This window comes from Phalangium opilio, unplaced genomic scaffold (assembly GCF_054372755.1).
Source record: "Phalangium opilio isolate 3A_F unplaced genomic scaffold, DU_Popi_V2 ptg001170l_1, whole genome shotgun sequence".
NCBI classification, from domain to species: domain Eukaryota; kingdom Metazoa; phylum Arthropoda; class Arachnida; order Opiliones; family Phalangiidae; genus Phalangium; species Phalangium opilio.
Window position 1 is genome coordinate 8,960,268 of NW_028324255.1, and position 16,463 is coordinate 8,976,730.

General features: G+C 39.3%; 34 non-coding genes across 34 annotated transcripts; all 34 read left to right on the forward strand.

Annotated features, from left to right (window-relative positions):
* The first annotated feature begins 22 nt into the window (after positions 1-22).
* On the forward strand, positions 23-95 carry TRNAK-UUU (transfer RNA lysine (anticodon UUU)). Its single transcript has one exon. It is a non-coding gene; the product is annotated as a tRNA-Lys (tRNA).
* Positions 96-380: 285 nt separating this feature from the next.
* On the forward strand, positions 381-453 carry TRNAK-UUU (transfer RNA lysine (anticodon UUU)). The gene has a single exon. It is a non-coding gene; the product is annotated as a tRNA-Lys (tRNA).
* A 642-nt stretch (positions 454-1,095) lies between these two features.
* On the forward strand, positions 1,096-1,168 carry TRNAK-UUU (transfer RNA lysine (anticodon UUU)). The gene has a single exon. It is a non-coding gene; the product is annotated as a tRNA-Lys (tRNA).
* A 643-nt stretch (positions 1,169-1,811) lies between these two features.
* TRNAK-UUU (transfer RNA lysine (anticodon UUU)) lies at positions 1,812-1,884 on the forward strand. Its single transcript has one exon. It is a non-coding gene; the product is annotated as a tRNA-Lys (tRNA).
* Positions 1,885-1,991: 107 nt separating this feature from the next.
* On the forward strand, positions 1,992-2,064 carry TRNAK-UUU (transfer RNA lysine (anticodon UUU)). Its single transcript has one exon. It is a non-coding gene; the product is annotated as a tRNA-Lys (tRNA).
* Positions 2,065-2,350: 286 nt separating this feature from the next.
* Positions 2,351-2,423, forward strand: TRNAK-UUU (transfer RNA lysine (anticodon UUU)). Its single transcript has one exon. It is a non-coding gene; the product is annotated as a tRNA-Lys (tRNA).
* Positions 2,424-2,709: 286 nt separating this feature from the next.
* Positions 2,710-2,782, forward strand: TRNAK-UUU (transfer RNA lysine (anticodon UUU)). The gene has a single exon. It is a non-coding gene; the product is annotated as a tRNA-Lys (tRNA).
* Positions 2,783-2,889: 107 nt separating this feature from the next.
* TRNAK-UUU (transfer RNA lysine (anticodon UUU)) lies at positions 2,890-2,962 on the forward strand. The gene has a single exon. It is a non-coding gene; the product is annotated as a tRNA-Lys (tRNA).
* A 107-nt stretch (positions 2,963-3,069) lies between these two features.
* On the forward strand, positions 3,070-3,142 carry TRNAK-UUU (transfer RNA lysine (anticodon UUU)). Its single transcript has one exon. It is a non-coding gene; the product is annotated as a tRNA-Lys (tRNA).
* Positions 3,143-3,968: 826 nt separating this feature from the next.
* Positions 3,969-4,041, forward strand: TRNAK-UUU (transfer RNA lysine (anticodon UUU)). Its single transcript has one exon. It is a non-coding gene; the product is annotated as a tRNA-Lys (tRNA).
* An 815-nt stretch (positions 4,042-4,856) lies between these two features.
* TRNAK-UUU (transfer RNA lysine (anticodon UUU)) lies at positions 4,857-4,929 on the forward strand. The gene has a single exon. It is a non-coding gene; the product is annotated as a tRNA-Lys (tRNA).
* Positions 4,930-5,036: 107 nt separating this feature from the next.
* TRNAE-UUC (transfer RNA glutamic acid (anticodon UUC)) lies at positions 5,037-5,109 on the forward strand. Its single transcript has one exon. It is a non-coding gene; the product is annotated as a tRNA-Glu (tRNA).
* Positions 5,110-5,217: 108 nt separating this feature from the next.
* On the forward strand, positions 5,218-5,290 carry TRNAE-UUC (transfer RNA glutamic acid (anticodon UUC)). Its single transcript has one exon. It is a non-coding gene; the product is annotated as a tRNA-Glu (tRNA).
* Positions 5,291-5,576: 286 nt separating this feature from the next.
* Positions 5,577-5,649, forward strand: TRNAT-UGU (transfer RNA threonine (anticodon UGU)). The gene has a single exon. It is a non-coding gene; the product is annotated as a tRNA-Thr (tRNA).
* A 106-nt stretch (positions 5,650-5,755) lies between these two features.
* Positions 5,756-5,828, forward strand: TRNAK-UUU (transfer RNA lysine (anticodon UUU)). Its single transcript has one exon. It is a non-coding gene; the product is annotated as a tRNA-Lys (tRNA).
* A 287-nt stretch (positions 5,829-6,115) lies between these two features.
* TRNAE-UUC (transfer RNA glutamic acid (anticodon UUC)) lies at positions 6,116-6,188 on the forward strand. Its single transcript has one exon. It is a non-coding gene; the product is annotated as a tRNA-Glu (tRNA).
* A 286-nt stretch (positions 6,189-6,474) lies between these two features.
* Positions 6,475-6,547, forward strand: TRNAK-UUU (transfer RNA lysine (anticodon UUU)). Its single transcript has one exon. It is a non-coding gene; the product is annotated as a tRNA-Lys (tRNA).
* A 287-nt stretch (positions 6,548-6,834) lies between these two features.
* On the forward strand, positions 6,835-6,907 carry TRNAE-UUC (transfer RNA glutamic acid (anticodon UUC)). Its single transcript has one exon. It is a non-coding gene; the product is annotated as a tRNA-Glu (tRNA).
* A 287-nt stretch (positions 6,908-7,194) lies between these two features.
* On the forward strand, positions 7,195-7,267 carry TRNAK-UUU (transfer RNA lysine (anticodon UUU)). Its single transcript has one exon. It is a non-coding gene; the product is annotated as a tRNA-Lys (tRNA).
* Positions 7,268-7,733: 466 nt separating this feature from the next.
* TRNAE-UUC (transfer RNA glutamic acid (anticodon UUC)) lies at positions 7,734-7,806 on the forward strand. The gene has a single exon. It is a non-coding gene; the product is annotated as a tRNA-Glu (tRNA).
* A 286-nt stretch (positions 7,807-8,092) lies between these two features.
* Positions 8,093-8,165, forward strand: TRNAK-UUU (transfer RNA lysine (anticodon UUU)). The gene has a single exon. It is a non-coding gene; the product is annotated as a tRNA-Lys (tRNA).
* A 287-nt stretch (positions 8,166-8,452) lies between these two features.
* On the forward strand, positions 8,453-8,525 carry TRNAE-UUC (transfer RNA glutamic acid (anticodon UUC)). Its single transcript has one exon. It is a non-coding gene; the product is annotated as a tRNA-Glu (tRNA).
* A 287-nt stretch (positions 8,526-8,812) lies between these two features.
* On the forward strand, positions 8,813-8,885 carry TRNAK-UUU (transfer RNA lysine (anticodon UUU)). The gene has a single exon. It is a non-coding gene; the product is annotated as a tRNA-Lys (tRNA).
* A 466-nt stretch (positions 8,886-9,351) lies between these two features.
* Positions 9,352-9,424, forward strand: TRNAE-UUC (transfer RNA glutamic acid (anticodon UUC)). Its single transcript has one exon. It is a non-coding gene; the product is annotated as a tRNA-Glu (tRNA).
* Positions 9,425-9,710: 286 nt separating this feature from the next.
* On the forward strand, positions 9,711-9,783 carry TRNAK-UUU (transfer RNA lysine (anticodon UUU)). The gene has a single exon. It is a non-coding gene; the product is annotated as a tRNA-Lys (tRNA).
* A 287-nt stretch (positions 9,784-10,070) lies between these two features.
* Positions 10,071-10,143, forward strand: TRNAE-UUC (transfer RNA glutamic acid (anticodon UUC)). The gene has a single exon. It is a non-coding gene; the product is annotated as a tRNA-Glu (tRNA).
* Positions 10,144-10,430: 287 nt separating this feature from the next.
* TRNAK-UUU (transfer RNA lysine (anticodon UUU)) lies at positions 10,431-10,503 on the forward strand. The gene has a single exon. It is a non-coding gene; the product is annotated as a tRNA-Lys (tRNA).
* A 466-nt stretch (positions 10,504-10,969) lies between these two features.
* On the forward strand, positions 10,970-11,042 carry TRNAE-UUC (transfer RNA glutamic acid (anticodon UUC)). The gene has a single exon. It is a non-coding gene; the product is annotated as a tRNA-Glu (tRNA).
* A 107-nt stretch (positions 11,043-11,149) lies between these two features.
* Positions 11,150-11,222, forward strand: TRNAK-UUU (transfer RNA lysine (anticodon UUU)). Its single transcript has one exon. It is a non-coding gene; the product is annotated as a tRNA-Lys (tRNA).
* A 467-nt stretch (positions 11,223-11,689) lies between these two features.
* Positions 11,690-11,762, forward strand: TRNAK-UUU (transfer RNA lysine (anticodon UUU)). Its single transcript has one exon. It is a non-coding gene; the product is annotated as a tRNA-Lys (tRNA).
* An 826-nt stretch (positions 11,763-12,588) lies between these two features.
* On the forward strand, positions 12,589-12,661 carry TRNAE-UUC (transfer RNA glutamic acid (anticodon UUC)). The gene has a single exon. It is a non-coding gene; the product is annotated as a tRNA-Glu (tRNA).
* Positions 12,662-12,948: 287 nt separating this feature from the next.
* Positions 12,949-13,021, forward strand: TRNAK-UUU (transfer RNA lysine (anticodon UUU)). Its single transcript has one exon. It is a non-coding gene; the product is annotated as a tRNA-Lys (tRNA).
* A 1,725-nt stretch (positions 13,022-14,746) lies between these two features.
* On the forward strand, positions 14,747-14,819 carry TRNAE-UUC (transfer RNA glutamic acid (anticodon UUC)). Its single transcript has one exon. It is a non-coding gene; the product is annotated as a tRNA-Glu (tRNA).
* A 1,366-nt stretch (positions 14,820-16,185) lies between these two features.
* Positions 16,186-16,258, forward strand: TRNAK-UUU (transfer RNA lysine (anticodon UUU)). Its single transcript has one exon. It is a non-coding gene; the product is annotated as a tRNA-Lys (tRNA).
* Positions 16,259-16,463: the final 205 nt, after the last annotated feature.

Below are 16,463 nucleotides of genomic sequence, written 5' to 3' on the forward strand. Positions count from 1 at the left end.
TACGGGAGTTCACCTCGCTTGAGCCCGGATAGCTCAGTCGGTAGAGCGTTAGGTTTTTAACCTAACGGTTAAGGGTTCGAGTCCCTGTTTGGGCGACTCTGTTTTTAAACAGTCATCAATAATTTAAACTTCAGATCACTTAATTTCCAGTAAAATTATTTAAATTCTAATCCCAATTATTACGGGAGTTCATTTCGTTTCAGGCCGGATAGCTCAGTCGGTAGAGTGTTAGGCTTTTAACCTAACGGTCCAGGGTTCGAGTACCTGTTCGGGCGATTCACTTTTTGAACATTCATAAAAATTTGAACTTCATATCATTTCTCTTGGAGTAAAATTATGAAAATTCTAATCCCAATTATTACTGGGTTCACCTCGCTTGAGCCCGGATAGCTCAGTCGGTAGAGTGTTAGGCTTTTAACCTAACGGTCCAGGGTTCGAGTACCTGTTCGGGCGATTCACTTTTTGAACATTCATAAAAATTTGAACTTCATATCATTTCTCTTGGAGTAAAATTATGAAAATTCTAATCCCAATTATTACAGGAGTTCACCTCGCTTGAACCCGGATAGCTCAGTCGGAAGAGCGTTAGGCTTAAACCTAACGGTCCAGGGTTCGAGTCCCTGTTCGGGCGACTCTGTTTTGAAGAATCATCAATAATTTAAACTTCAGATCATTTAACTTTCAATAAATTTATGTAAATTCTAATTCCAATTATTACGGGAGTTCACCTCGATTGAGCCCGGATAGCTCAGTCGGTAGAGCGTTAGACTTTTAACCTAACATTCCAAGGTTCGAGTCCCTGTTCGGTCGACTTTGTTTTTAAAGAATCATCAATAATTTAAACTTCAGATCACTTAATTTCCAGTAAAATTATTTAAATTCTAATCCCAATTATTACGGGAGTTCATTTCGTTTCAGGCCGGATAGCTCAGTCGGTAGAGTGTTAGGCTTTTAACCTAACGGTCCAGGGTTCGAGTACCTGTTCGGGCGATTCACTTTTTGAACATTCATAAAAATTTGAACTTCATATCATTTCTCTTGGAGTAAAATTATGAAAATTCTAATCCCAATTATTACTGGGTTCACCTCGCTTGAGCCCGGATAGCTCAGTCGGTAGAGTGTTAGGCTTTTAACCTAACGGTCCAGGGTTCGAGTACCTGTTCGGGCGATTCACTTTTTGAACATTCATAAAAATTTGAACTTCATATCATTTCTCTTGGAGTAAAATTATGAAAATTCTAATCCCAATTATTACAGGAGTTCACCTCGCTTGAACCCGGATAGCTCAGTCGGAAGAGCGTTAGGCTTAAACCTAACGGTCCAGGGTTCGAGTCCCTGTTCGGGCGACTCTGTTTTGAAGAATCATCAATAATTTAAACTTCAGATCATTTAACTTTCAATAAATTTATGTAAATTCTAATTCCAATTATTACGGGAGTTCACCTCGATTGAGCCCGGATAGCTCAGTCGGTAGAGCGTTAGACTTTTAACCTAACATTCCAAGGTTCGAGTCCCTGTTCGGTCGACTTTGTTTTTAAAGAATCATCAATAATTTAAAATTCAGATCATTTAATTTGCAGTAAAATTATTGAAATTCTAATCCCAATTATTACGGTAGTTCATTTCGTTTCAGGCCGGATATCTCAGTCGGTAGAGTGTTAGGCTTTTAACCTAACGGTCCAGGGTTCGAGTACCTGTTCGGGCGATTCACTTTTTGAACATTCATAAAAATTTGAACTGCATATCATTTCTCTTAGAGTAAAATTATGAAAATTCTAATCCCAATTATTAAGGGAGTTCACCTCGCTTGAGCCCGGATAGCTCAGTCGGTAGAGCGTTAGGCTTTTAACCTAACGGCCCAGGGTTCGAGTCCCTGATCGGACGATTCTGTTTTTAAAGAATCATCAATAATTTAAACTTCAGATCGTTTCACTTTCAATAAATTTATGTTAATTCTAATTCCAATTTTTACGGGAGTTCACCTCGCTTGAGCCCGGATAGCTCAGTCGGTAGAGCGTTAGGTTTTTAACCTAACGGTTAAGGGTTCGAGTCCCTGTTTGGGCGACTCTGTTTTTAAAGAATCATCAATAATTTAAACTTCAGATCACTTAATTTCCATTAAAATTATTTAAATTCTAATCCCAATTATTACGGGAGTTCATTTCGTTTCAGGCCGGATAGCTCAGTCGGTAGAGTGTTAGGCTTTTAACCTAACGGTCCAGGGTTCGAGTACCTGTTCGGGCGATTCACTTTTTGAACATTCATAAAAATTTGAACTTCATATCATTTCTCTTGGAGTAAAATTATGAAAATTCTAATCCCAATAATTACGGGAGTTCACTTCGCTTGAGCCCGGATAGCTCAGTCGGTAGAGCGTTAGGCTTTTAACCTAATGGCCCAGGGTTCGAGTCCCTGATCGGACGATTCCGTTTTTAAAGAATCATCAATAATTTAAACTTCAGATCATTTAATTTGCAGTAAAATTATTGAAATTCTAATCCCAATTATTACGGTAGTTCATTTCGTTTCAGGCCGGATATCTCAGTCGGTAGAGTGTTAGGCTTTTAACCTAACGGTCCAGGGTTCGAGTACCTGTTCGGGCGATTCAATTTTTGAACATTCATAAAAATTTGAACTGCATATCATTTCTCTTAGAGTAAAATTATGAAAATTCTAATCCCAATTATTAAGGGAGTTCACCTCGCTTGAGCCCGGATAGCTCAGTCGGTAGAGCGTTAGGCTTTTAACCTAACGGCCCAGGGTTCGAGTCCCTGATCGGACGATTCTGTTTTTAAAGAATCATCAATAATTTAAACTTCAGATCGTTTCACTTTCAATAAATTTATGTTAATTCTAATTCCAATTTTTACGGGAGTTCACCTCGCTTGAGCCCGGATAGCTCAGTCGGTAGAGCGTTAGGTTTTTAACCTAACGGTTAAGGGTTCGAGTCCCTGTTTGGGCGACTCTGTTTTTAAAGAATCATCAATAATTTAAACTTCAGATCACTTAATTTCCAGTAAAATTATTTAAATTCTAATCCCAATTATTACGGGAGTTCATTTCGTTTCAGGCCGGATAGCTCAGTCGGTAGAGCGTTAGGCTTTTAACCTAATGGCCCAGGGTTCGAGTCCCTGATCGGACGATTCTGTTTTTAAAGAATCATCAATAATTTAAACTTCAGATCGTTTCACTTTCAATAAATGTATGTAAATTCTAATTCCAATTTTTACGGGAGTTCACCTCGCTTGAGCCCGGATAGCTCAGTCGGTAGAGCGTTAGGCTTTTAACCTAACGGTTAAGGGTTCGAGTCCCTGTTTGGGGGACTCTGTTTTTAAAGAATCATCAGTAATTTAAACTTCAGATCACTTAATTTCCAGTAAAATTATTTAAATTCTAATCCCAATTATTACGGGAGTTCATGCCGTTTCAGCCCGGATCGCTCAGTCGGTAGAGCGTTAAGCCTTCAACCTAACGGTCCAGGGTTCGCGTCCCTGTTCGGGCGACTCTGTTTTTGAAGAATCATCAATAATTTAAACTTCAGATCATTTAATTTCCAGTAAAATAATTTAAATTCTAATCCTAATTATTACGGGAGTTCATTTCGTTTCAGCCCGGATAGCTCAGTCGGTAGAGCGTAAAGCCTTCAACCTAACGGTCCAGGGTTCGAGTCCTTGTTCGGGCGACTCTGTTTTTGAAGAATCATCAATAATTTAAACTTCAGATCACTTAATTTCCAGTAAAATTATTTAAATTCTAATCCCAATTATTACGGGAGTTCATATCGTTTCAGCCCGGATAGCTCAGTCGGTAGAGCGTTAGGCTTTTAAGTAAACGGTCCAGGGTTCGAGTCCCTGTTCGGGCGATTCGTTTTTTGAACATTCATAAACATTTGAACTTCAGATCATTTCACTTTCAATAAATTTATGTAAATTCTAATTCCAATTTTTACGGGAGTTCACCTCGCTTGAGCCCGGATAGCTCAGTCGGTAGAGCGTTAGGCTTTTAACCTAACGGTTAAGGGTTCGAGTCCCTGTTTGGGCGACTCTGTTTTTAAAGAGTCATCAATAATTTAAACTTCAGATCACTTAATTTCCAGTAAAATTATTTAAATTCTAATCCCAATTATTACGGGAGTTCATTTCGTTTCAGGCCGGATAGCTCAGTCCGTAGAGTGTTAGGCTTTTAACCTAACGGTCCAGGGTTCGAGTACCTGTTCGGGCGATTCACTTTCTGAACATTCATAAAAATTTGAACTTCATATCATTTCTCTTGGAGTAAAATTATGAAAATTCTAATCCCAATTATTACGGGAGTTCACCTCGCTTGAACCCGGATAGCTCAGTCGGAAGAGCGTTAGGCTTAAACCTAACGGTCCAGGGTTCGAGTCCCTGTTCGGGCGACTCTGTTTTGAAGAATCATCAATAATTTAAACTTCAGATCATTTCACTTTCAATAAATTTATGTAAATTCTAATTCCAATTATTACGGGAGTTCACCTCGATTGAGCCCGGATAGCTCAGTCGGTAGAGCGTTAGACTTTTAACCTAACGGTCCAAGGTTCGAGTCCCTGTTCGGTCGACTTTGTTTTTAAAGAATCATCAATAATTTAAAATTCAGATCATTTAATTTGCAGTAAAATTATTGAAATTCTAATCCCAATTATTACGGTAGTTCATTTCGTTTCAGGCCGGATATCTCAGTCGGTAGAGTGTTAGGCTTTTAACCTAGGGTTCGAGTACCTGTTCGGGCGATTCAATTTTTGAACATTCATAAAAATTTGAACTGCATATCATTTCTCTTAGAGTAAAATTATGAAAATTCTAATCCCAATTATTAAGGGAGTTCACCTCGCTTGAGCCCGGATAGCTCAGTCGGTAGAGCGTTAGGCTTTTAACCTAACGGCCCAGGGTTCGAGTCCCTGATCGGACGATTCTGTTTTTAAAGAATCATCAATAATTTAAACTTCAGATCGTTTCACTTTCAATAAATTTATGTTAGTTCTAATTCCAATTTTTACGGGAGTTCACCTCGCTTGAGCCCGGATAGCTCAGTTGGTAGAGCGTTAAGCCTTCAACCTAACGGTCCAGGGTTCGCGCCCCTGTTCGGGCGACTCTGTTTTTGAAGAATCATCAATAATTTAAACTTCAGATCATTTAATTTCCAGTAAAAATAATTTAAATTCTAATCCTAATTATTACGGGAGTTCATTTCGTTTCAGCCCGGATAGCTCAGTCGGTAGAGCGTTAAGCCTTCAACCTAACGGTCCAGGGTTCCAGTCCCTGTTCGGGCGACTCTGTTTTTGAAGAATCGTCAATAATTTAAACTTCAGATCACTTAATTTCCAGTAAAATTATTTAAATTCTAATCCCAATTATTACGGGAGTTCATTTCGTTTCAGGCCGGATAGCTCAGTCGGTAGAGTGTTAGGCTTTTAACCTAACGGTCCAGGGTTCGAGTACCTGTTCGGGCGATTCACTTTTTGAACATTCATAAAAATTTGAACTTCATATCATTTCTCTTGGAGTAAAATTATGTAAATTCTAATTCCAATTATTACGGGAGTTCACCTCGCTTGAGCCCGGATAGCTCAGTCGGTAGAGCGTTAGGCTTGTAACCTAACGGTCCAGAGTTCTAGTCCCTGTTCGGGCGATTCGTTTTTTGAACATTCATAAACATTTAAACTTCAGATCATTTCACTTTCAATAAATTTATGTAAATTCTAATTCCAATTTTTACGGGAGTTCACTTCGCTTGAGCCCGGATAGCTCAGTCGGTAGAGCGTTAGGCTTTTAACCTAACGGTTAAGGGTTCGAGTCCCTGTTTGGGCGACTCTGTTTTTAAAGAATCATCAATAACTTAAACTTCAGATCACTTAATTTCCAGTAAAACTGTTTTAATTCTCATCCCAATTATTACGGGAGTTCATGTCGTTTCAGCCCAGATCGCTCAGTCGGTAGAGCGTTAAGCCTTCAACGTAACGGTCCAGGGTTCGCTTCCCTGTTCGGGCGACTCTGTTTTTGAAGAATCATCAATAATTTAAACTTCAGATCATTTAATTTCCAGTAAAATAATTTAAATTCTAATCCTAATTATTACGGGAGTTCATTTCGTTTCAGCCCGGATAGCTCAGTCGGTAGAGCGTTAAGCCTTCAACCTAACGGTCCAGGGTTCGAGTCCCTGTTCGGGCGACTCTGTTTTTGAAGAATCATCAATAATTTAAACTTCAGATCACTTAATTTCCAGTAAAATTATTTAAATTCTAATCCCAATTATTACGGGAGTTCATATAGTTTCAGCCCGGATAGCTCAGTCGGTAGAGCGTTAGGCTTTTAAGTAAACGGTCCAGGGTTCTAGTCCCTGTTCGGGCGATTCGTTTTTTGAACATTCATAAACATTTGAACTTCAGATCATTTCACTTTCAATAAATTTATGTAAATTCTAATTCCAATTTTTACGGGAGTTCAACTCGCTTGAGCCCGGATAGCTCAGTCGGTAGAGCGTTAGGCTTTTAACCTAACGGTTAAGGGTTCGAGTCCCTGTTTGGGCGACTCTCTTTTTAAAGAATTATCAATAATTTAAACTTCAGATCACTTAATTTCCAGTAAATTTATTTAAATTCTAATCCCAATTATTACGGGAGTTCATGTCGTTTCAGCCCGGATCGCTCAGTCGGTAGAGCGTTAAGCCTTCAACGTAACGGTCCAGGGTTCGCGTCCCTGTTCGGGCGACTCTGTTTTTGAAGAATCATCAATAATTTAAACCTCAGATCATTTAATTTCCAGTAAAATAATTTAAATTCTAATCCTAATTATTACGGGAGTTCATTTCGTTTCAGCCCGGATAGCGCAGTCGGTAGAGCGTTAAGCCTTCAACCTAACGGTCCAGGGTTCGAGTCCCTGTTCGGGCGACTCTGTTTTTGAAGAATCATCAATAATTTAAACTTCAGATCGTTTCACTTTCAATAAATTTATGTAAATTCTAATTCCAATTATTACGGGAGTTCACCTCGCTTGAGCGCGGATAGCTCAGTCGGTAGAGCGTTAGGCTTTTAACCTAAGGGTTAAGGGTTCGAGTCCCTGTTTGGGCGACTCTGTTTTTAAAGAATCATCAATATTTTAAACTTTAGATCACTTAATTTCCAGTAAAATTATTTAAATTCTAATCCCAATTATTACGGGAGTTCATATCGTTTCAGCCCGGATAGCTCAGTCGGTAGAGCGTTAGGCTTTTAAGCTAACGGTCCAGGGTTCGAGTCCCTGTTCGGGCGATTCGTTTTTTGAACATTCATAAACATTTGAACTTCAGATCATTTCACTTTCAATAAATTTATGTAAATTCTAATTCCAATTTTTACGGGAATTCACCTCGCTTGAGCCCGGATAGCTCAGTAAGTAGAGCGTTAGGCTTTTAACCTAACGGTTAAGGGTTCCAGTCCCTGTTTGGGCGACTCTGTTTTTAAAGAATCATCAGTAATTTAAACTTCAGATCACTTAATTTCCAGTAAAATTATTTAAATTCTAATCCCAATTATTACGGGAGTTCATGTCGTTTCAGCCCGGATCGCTCAGTCGGTAGAGCGTTAAGCCTTCAACCTAACGGTCCAGGGTTCGCGTCCCTGTTCGGGCGACTCTGTTTTTGAAGAATCATCAATAATTTAAACTTCAGATCATTTAATTTCCAGTAAAATAATTTAAATTCTAATCCTAATTATTACGGGAGTTCATTTCGTTTCAGCCCGGATAGCTCAGTCGGTAGAGCGTTAAGCCTTCAACCTAACGGTCCAGGGTTCGAGTCCCTGTTCGGGCGACTCTGTTTTTGAAGAATCATCAATAATTTAAACTTCAGATCACTTAATTTCCAGTAAAATTATTTAAATTCTAATCCCAATTATTACGGGAGTTCATATCGTTTCAGCCCGGATAGCTCAGTCGGTAGAGCGTTAGGCTTTTAAGTAAACGGTCCAGGGTTCTAGTCCCTGTTCGGGCGATTCGTTTTTTGAACATTCATAAACATTTGAACTTCAGATCATTTCACTTTCAATAAATTTATGTAAATTCTAATTCCAATTTTTACGGGAGTTCAACTCGCTTGAGCCCGGATAGCTCAGTCGGTAGAGCGTTAGGCTTTTAACCTAACGGTTAAGGGTTCGAGTCCCTGTTTGGGCGACTCTCTTTTTAAAGAATTATCAATAATTTAAACTTCAGATCACTTAATTTCCAGTAAATTTATTTAAATTCTAATCCCAATTATTACGGGAGTTCTTGTCGTTTCAGCCCGGATCGCTCAGTCGGTAGAGCGTTAAGCCTTCAACGTAACGGTCCAGGGTTCGCGTCCCTGTTCGGGCGACTCTGTTTTTGAAGAATCATCAATAATTTAAACCTCAGATCATTTAATTTCCAGTAAAATAATTTAAATTCTAATCCTAATTATTACGGGAGTTCATTTCGTTTCAGCCCGGATAGCGCAGTCGGTAGAGCGTTAAGCCTTCAACCTAACGGTCCAGGGTTCGAGTCCCTGTTCGGGCGACTCTGTTTTTGAAGAATCATCAATAATTTAAACTTCAGATCGTTTCACTTTCAATAAATTTATGTAAATTCTAATTCCAATTATTACGGGAGTTCACCTCGCTTGAGCGCGGATAGCTCAGTCGGTAGAGCGTTAGGCTTTTAACCTAAGGGTTAAGGGTTCGAGTCCCTGTTTGGGCGACTCTGTTTTTAAAGAATCATCAATATTTTAAACTTTAGATCACTTAATTTCCAGTAAAATTATTTAAATTCTAATCCCAATTATTACGGGAGTTCATATCGTTTCAGCCCGGATAGCTCAGTCGGTAGAGCGTTAGGCTTTTAAGCTAACGGTCCAGGGTTCGAGTCCCTGTTCGGGCGATTCGTTTTTTGAACATTCATAAACATTTGAACTTCAGATCATTTCACTTTCAATAAATTTATGTAAATTCTAATTAAAATTTTTACGGGAATTCACCTCGCTTGAGCCCGGATAGCTCAGTCGGTAGAGCGTTAGGCTTTTAACCTAACGGTTAAGGGTTCCAGTCCCTGTTTGGGCGACTCTGTTTTTAAAGAATCATCAGTAATTTAAACTTCAGATCACTTAATTTCCAGTAAAATTATTTAAATTCTAATCCCAATTATTACGGGAGTTCATGTCGTTTCAGCCCGGATCGCTCAGTCGGTAGAGCGTTAAGCCTTCAACCTAACGGTCCAGGGTTCGCGTCCCTGTTCGGGCGACTCTGTTTTTGAAGAATCATCAATAATTTAAACTTCAGATCATTTAATTTCCAGTAAAATAATTTAAATTCTAATCCTAATTATTACGGGAGTTCATTTCGTTTCAGCCCGGATAGCTCAGTCGGTAGAGCGTTAAGCCTTCAACCTAACGGTCCAGGGTTCGAGTCCCTGTTCGGGCGACTCTGTTTTTGAAGAATCATCAATAATTTAAACTTCAGATCACTTAATTTCCAGTAAAATTATTTAAATTCTAATCCCAATTATTACGGGAGTTCATATCGTTTCAGCCCGGATAGCTCAGTCGGTAGAGCGTTAGGCTTTTAAGTAAACGGTCCAGGGTTCTAGTCCCTGTTCGGGCGATTCGTTTTTTGAACATTCATAAACATTTGAACTTCAGATCATTTCACTTTCAATAAATTTATGTAAATTCTAATTCCAATTTTTACGGGAGTTCAACTCGCTTGAGCCCGGATAGCTCAGTCGGTAGAGCGTTAGGCTTTTAACCTAACGGTTAAGGGTTCGAGTCCCTGTTTGGGCGACTCTCTTTTTAAAGAATTATCAATAATTTAAACTTCAGATCACTTAATTTCCAGTAAATTTATTTAAATTCTAATCCCAATTATTACGGGAGTTCTTGTCGTTTCAGCCCGGATCGCTCAGTCGGTAGAGCGTTAAGCCTTCAACGTAACGGTCCAGGGTTCGCGTCCCTGTTCGGGCGACTCTGTTTTTGAAGAATCATCAATAATTTAAACCTCAGATCATTTAATTTCCAGTAAAATAATTTAAATTCTAATCCTAATTATTACGGGAGTTCATTTCGTTTCAGCCCGGATAGCGCAGTCGGTAGAGCGTTAAGCCTTCAACCTAACGGTCCAGGGTTCGAGTCCCTGTTCGGGCGACTCTGTTTTTGAAGAATCATCAATAATTTAAACTTCAGATCGTTTCACTTTCAATAAATTTATGTAAATTCTAATTCCAATTATTACGGGAGTTCACCTCGCTTGAGCGCGGATAGCTCAGTCGGTAGAGCGTTAGGCTTTTAACCTAAGGGTTAAGGGTTCGAGTCCCTGTTTGGGCGACTCTGTTTTTAAAGAATCATCAATATTTTAAACTTTAGATCACTTAATTTCCAGTAAAATTATTTAAATTCTAATCCCAATTATTACGGGAGTTCATATCGTTTCAGCCCGGATAGCTCAGTCGGTAGAGCGTTAGGCTTTTAAGCTAACGGTCCAGGGTTCGAGTCCCTGTTCGGGCGATTCGTTTTTTGAACATTCATAAACATTTGAACTTCAGATCATTTCACTTTCAATAAATTTATGTAAATTCTAATTCCAATTTTTACGGGAATTCACCTCGCTTGAGCCCGGATAGCTCAGTCGGTAGAGCGTTAGGCTTTTAACCTAACGGTTAAGGGTTCCAGTCCCTGTTTGGGCGACTCTGTTTTTAAAGAATCATCAGTAATTTAAACTTCAGATCACTTAATTTCCAGTAAAATTATTTAAATTCTAATCCCAATTATTACGGGAGTTCATGTCGTTTCAGCCCGGATCGCTCAGTCGGTAGAGCGTTAAGCCTTCAACCTAACGGTCCAGGGTTCGCGTCCCTGTTCGGGCGACTCTGTTTTTGAAGAATCATCAATAATTTAAACTTCAGATCATTTAATTTCCAGTAAAATAATTTAAATTCTAATCCTAATTATTACGGGAGTTCATTTCGTTTCAGCCCGGATAGCTCAGTCGGTAGAGCGTTAAGCCTTCAACCTAACGGTCCAGGGTTCGAGTCCCTGTTCGGGCGACTCTGTTTTTGAAGAATCGTCAATAATTTAAACTTCAGATCACTTAATTTCCACTAAAATTATTTAAATTCTAATCCCAATTATTACGGGAGTTCACCACGCTTGAGCCCGGATAGCTCAGTCGGTAGAGCGTTAGGCTTTTAACCTAACGGTTAAGGGTTCGAGTCCCTGTTTGGGCGACTCTGTTTTTAAAGAATCATCAATATTTTAAACTTTAGATCACTTAATTTCCAGTAAAATTATTTAAATTCTAATCCCAATTATTACGGGAGTTCATGTCGTTTCAGCCCGGATCGCTCAGTTGGTAGAGCGTTAAGCCTTCAACCTAACGGTCCAGGGTTCGAGTCCCTGATCGGGCGACTCTGTTTTTGAAGAATCATCAATAATTTAAACTTCAGATCGTTTCACTTTCAAGAAATTTATGTAAATTCTAATTCCAATTATTACGGGAGTTCACCTCGCTTGAGCGCGGATAGCTCAGTCGGTAGAGCGTTAGGCTTTTAACCTAACGGTTAAGGGTTCGAGTCCCTGTTTGGGCGACTCTGTTTTTAAATAATCATCAATATTTTAAACTTTAGATCACTTAATTTCCAGGAAAATTATTTAAATTCTAATCCCAATTATTACGGGAGTTCACCTCGCTTGAGCCCGGATAGCTCAGTCGGTAGAGCGTTAGGCTTTTAACCTAACGGTTAAGGGTTCGAGTCCCTGTTTGGGCGACTCTGTTTTTAAAGAATCATCAATAATTTAAACTTCAGATCACTTTATTTCCAGTAAAATTATTTAAATTCTAATCCCAATTATTACGGGAGTTCATGTCGTTTCAGCCCGGATCGCTCAGTCGGTAGAGCGTTAGGCTTTTAACCTAACGGCCCAATGTTCGAGTCCCTGTTCGGGCGACTCTGTTTTTGAAGAATCGTCAATAATTTAAACTTCAGATCGTTTCACTTTCAATAAATTTATGTAAATTCTAATTCCAATTATTACGGGAGTTCACCTCGCTTGAGCGCGGATAGCTCAGTCGGTAGAGCGTTAGGCTTTTAAGTAAACGGTCCAGGGTTCGAGTCCCTGTTCGGGCGATTCGTTTTTTGAACATTCATAAACATTTGAACTTCAGATCATTTCACTTTCAATAAATTTATGTAAATTCTAATTCCAATTTTTACGGGAATTCACCTCGCTTGAGCCCGGATAGCTCAGTCGGTAGAGCGTTAGGCTTTTAACCTAACAGTTAAGGGTTCCAGTCCCTGTTTGGGCGACTCTGTTTTTAAAGAATCATCAGTAATTTAAACTTCAGATCACTTAATTTCCAGTAAAATTATTTAAATTCTAATCCCAATTATTACGGGAGTTCATGTCGTTTCAGCCCGGATCGCTCAGTCGGTAGAGCGTTAAGCCTTCAACCTAACGGTCCAGGGTTCGCGTCCCTGTTCGGGCGACTCTGTTTTTGAAGAATCATCAATAATTTAAACTTCAGATCATTTAATTTCCAGTAAAATAATTTAAATTCTAATCCTAATTATTACGGGAGTTCATTTCGTTTCAGCCCGGATAGCTCAGTCGGTAGAGCGTTAAGCCTTCAACCTAACGGTCCAGGGTTCGAGTCCCTGTTCGGGCGACTCTGTTTTTGAAGAATCGTCAATAATTTAAACTTCAGATCGTTTCACTTTCAATAAATTTATGTAAATTCTAATTCCAATTATTACGGGAGTTCACCTCGCTTGAGCGCGGATAGCTCAGTCGGTAGAGCGTTAGGCTTTTAACCTAACGGTTAAGGGTTCGAGTCCCTGTTTGGGCGACTCTGTTTTTAAAGAATCATCAATATTTTAAACTTTAGATCACTTAATTTCCACTAAAATTATTTAAATTCTAATCCCAATTATTACGGGAGTTCACCACGCTTGAGCCCGGATAGCTCAGTCGGTAGAGCGTTAGGCTTTTAACCTAACGGTTAAGGGTTCGAGTCCCTGTTTGGGCGACTCTGTTTTTAAAGAATCATCAATAATTTAAACTTCAGATCACTTAATTTCCAGTAAAATTATTTAAATTCTAATCCCAATTATTACGGGAGTTCATGTCGTTTCAGCCCGGATCGCTCAGTCGGTAGAGCGTTAAGCCTTCAACCTAACGGTCCAGGGTTCGAGTCTTTGATCGGGCGACTCTGTTTTTGAAGAATCATCAATAATTTAAACTTCAGATCGTTTCACTTTCAATAAATTTATGTAAATTCTAATTCCAATTATTACGGGAGTTCACCTCGCTTGAGCGCGGATAGCTCAGTCGGTAGAGCGTTAGGCTTTTAACCTAACGGTTAAGGGTTCGAGTCCCTGTTCGGGCGACTCTGTTTTTGAAGAATCGTCAATAATTTAAACTTCAGATCGTTTCACTTTCAATAAATTTATGTAAATTCTAATTCCAATTATTACGGGAGTTCACCTCGCTTGAGCGCGGATAGCTCAGTCGGTAGAGCGTTAGGCTTTTAACCTAACGGTTAAGAGTTCGAGTCCCTGTTTGGGCGACTCTGTTTTTAAAGAATCATCAATATTTTAAACTTTAGATCACTTAATTTCCAGTAAAATTATTTAAATTCTAATCCCAATTATTACGGGAGTTCATATCGTTTCAGCCCGGATATCTCAGTCGGTAGAGCGTTAGGCTTTTAAGCTAACGGTCCAGGGTTCGAGTCCCTGTTCGGGCGATTCGTTTTTTGAACATTCATAAACATTTGAACTTCAGATCATTTCACTTTCAATAAATTTATGTAAATTCTAATTCCAATTTTTACGGGAATTCACCTCGCTTGCGCCCGGATAGCTCAGTCGGTAGAGCGTTAGGCTTTTAACCTAACGGTTAAGGGTTCCAGTCCCTGTTTGGGCGACTCTGTTTTTAAAGAATCATCAGTAATTTAAACTTCAGATCACTTAATTTCCAGTAAAATTATTTAAATTCTAATCCCAATTATTACGGGAGTTCATGTCGTTTCAGCCCGGATCGCTCAGTCGGTAGAGCGTTAGGCTTTTAACCTAACGGCCCAATGTTCGAGTCCCTGTTCGGGCGACTCTGTTTTTGAAGAATCGTCAATAATTTAAACTTCAGATCGTTTCACTTTCAATAAATTTATGTAAATTCTAATTCCAATTATTACGGGAGTTCACCTCGCTTGAGCGCGGATAGCTCAGTCGGTAGAGCGTTAGGCTTTTAAGTAAACGGTCCAGGGTTCGAGTCCCTGTTCGGGCGATTCGTTTTTTGAACATTCATAAACATTTGAACTTCAGATCATTTCACTTTCAATAAATTTATGTAAATTCTAATTCCAATTTTTACGGGAATTCACCTCGCTTGAGCCCGGATAGCTCAGTCGGTAGAGCGTTAGGCTTTTAACCTAACGGTTAAGGGTTCCAGTCCCTGTTTGGGCGACTCTGTTTTTAAAGAATCATCAGTAATTTAAACTTCAGATCACTTAATTTCCAGTAAAATTATTTAAATTCTAATCCCAATTATTACGGGAGTTCATGTCGTTTCAGCCCGGATCGCTCAGTCGGTAGAGCGTTAAGCCTTCAACCTAACGGTCCAGGGTTCGCGTCCCTGTTCGGGCGACTCTGTTTTTGAAGAATCATCAATAATTTAAACTTCAGATCATTTAATTTCCAGTAAAATAATTTAAATTCTAATCCTAATTATTACGGGAGTTCATTTCGTTTCAGCCCGGATAGCTCAGTCGGTAGAGCGTTAAGCCTTCAACCTAACGGTCCAGGGTTCGAGTCCCTGTTCGGGCGACTCTGTTTTTGAAGAATCGTCAATAATTTAAACTTCAGATCGTTTCACTTTCAATAAATTTATGTAAATTCTAATTCCAATTATTACGGGAGTTCACCTCGCTTGAGCGCGGATAGCTCAGTCGGTAGAGCGTTAGGCTTTTAACCTAACGGTTAAGGGTTCGAGTCCCTGTTCGGGCGACTCTGTTTTTGAAGAATCGTCAATAATTTAAACTTCAGATCGTTTCACTTTCAATAAATTTATGTAAATTCTAATTCCAATTATTACGGGAGTTCACCTCGCTTGAGCGCGGATAGCTCAGTCGGTAGAGCGTTAGGCTTTTAACCTAACGGTTCAGAGTTCGAGTCCCTGTTTGGGCGACTCTGTTTTTAAAGAATCATCAATATTTTAAACTTTAGATCACTTAATTTCCAGTAAAATTATTTAAATTCTAATCCCAATTATTACGGGAGTTCATATCGTTTCAGCCCGGATATCTCAGTCGGTAGAGCGTTAGGCTTTTAAGCTAACGGTCCAGGGTTCGAGTCCCTGTTCGGGCGATTCGTTTTTTGAACATTCATAAACATTTGAACTTCAGATCATTTCACTTTCAATAAATTTATGTAAATTCTAATTCCAATTTTTACGGGAATTCACCTCGCTTGAGCCCGGATAGCTCAGTCGGTAGAGCGTTAGGCTTTTAACCTAACGGTTAAGGGTTCCAGTCCATGTTTGGGCGACTCTGTTTTTAAAGAATCATCAGTAATTTAAACTTCAGATCACTTAATTTCCAGTAAAATTATTTAAATTCTAATCCCAATTATTACGGGAGTTCATATCGTTTCAGCCCGGATCGCTCAGTCGGTAGAGCGTTAAGCCTTCAACCTAACGGTCCAGGGTTCGCGTCCCTGTTCGGGCGACTCTGTTTTTGAAGAATCATCAATAATTTAAACTTCAGATCATTTAATTTCCAGTAAAATAATTTAAATTCTAATCCTAATTATTACGGGAGTTCATTTCGTTTCAGCCCGGATAGCTCAGTCGGTAGAGCGTTAAGCCTTCAACCTAACGGTCCAGGGTTCGAGTCCCTGTTCTTGCGACTCTGTTTTTGAAGAATCGTCAATAATTTAAACTTCAGATCGTTTCACTTTCAATAAATTTATGTAAATTCTAATTCCAATTATTACGGGAGTTCACCTCGCTTGAGCGCGGATAGCTCAGTCGGTAGAGCGTTAGGCTTTTAACCTAACGGTTAAGGGTTCGAGTCCCTGTTTGGGCGACTCTGTTTTTAAATAATCATCAATATTTTAAACTTTAGATCACTTAATTTCCAGGAAAATTATTTAAATTCTAATCCCAATTATTACGGGAGTTCACCTCGCTTGAGCCCGGATAGCTCAGTCGGTAGAGCGTTAGGCTTTTAACCTAACGGTTAAGGGTTCGAGTCCCTGTTTGGGCGACTCTGTTTTTAAAGAATCATCAATAATTTAAACTTCAGATCACTTTATTTCCAGTAAAATTATTTAAATTCTAATCCCAATTATTACGGGAGTTCATGTCGTTTCAGCCCGGATCGCTCAGTCGGTAGAGCGTTAGGCTTTTAACCTAACGGCCCAATGTTCGAGTCCCTGTTCGGGCGACTCTGTTTTTGAAGAATCGTCAAT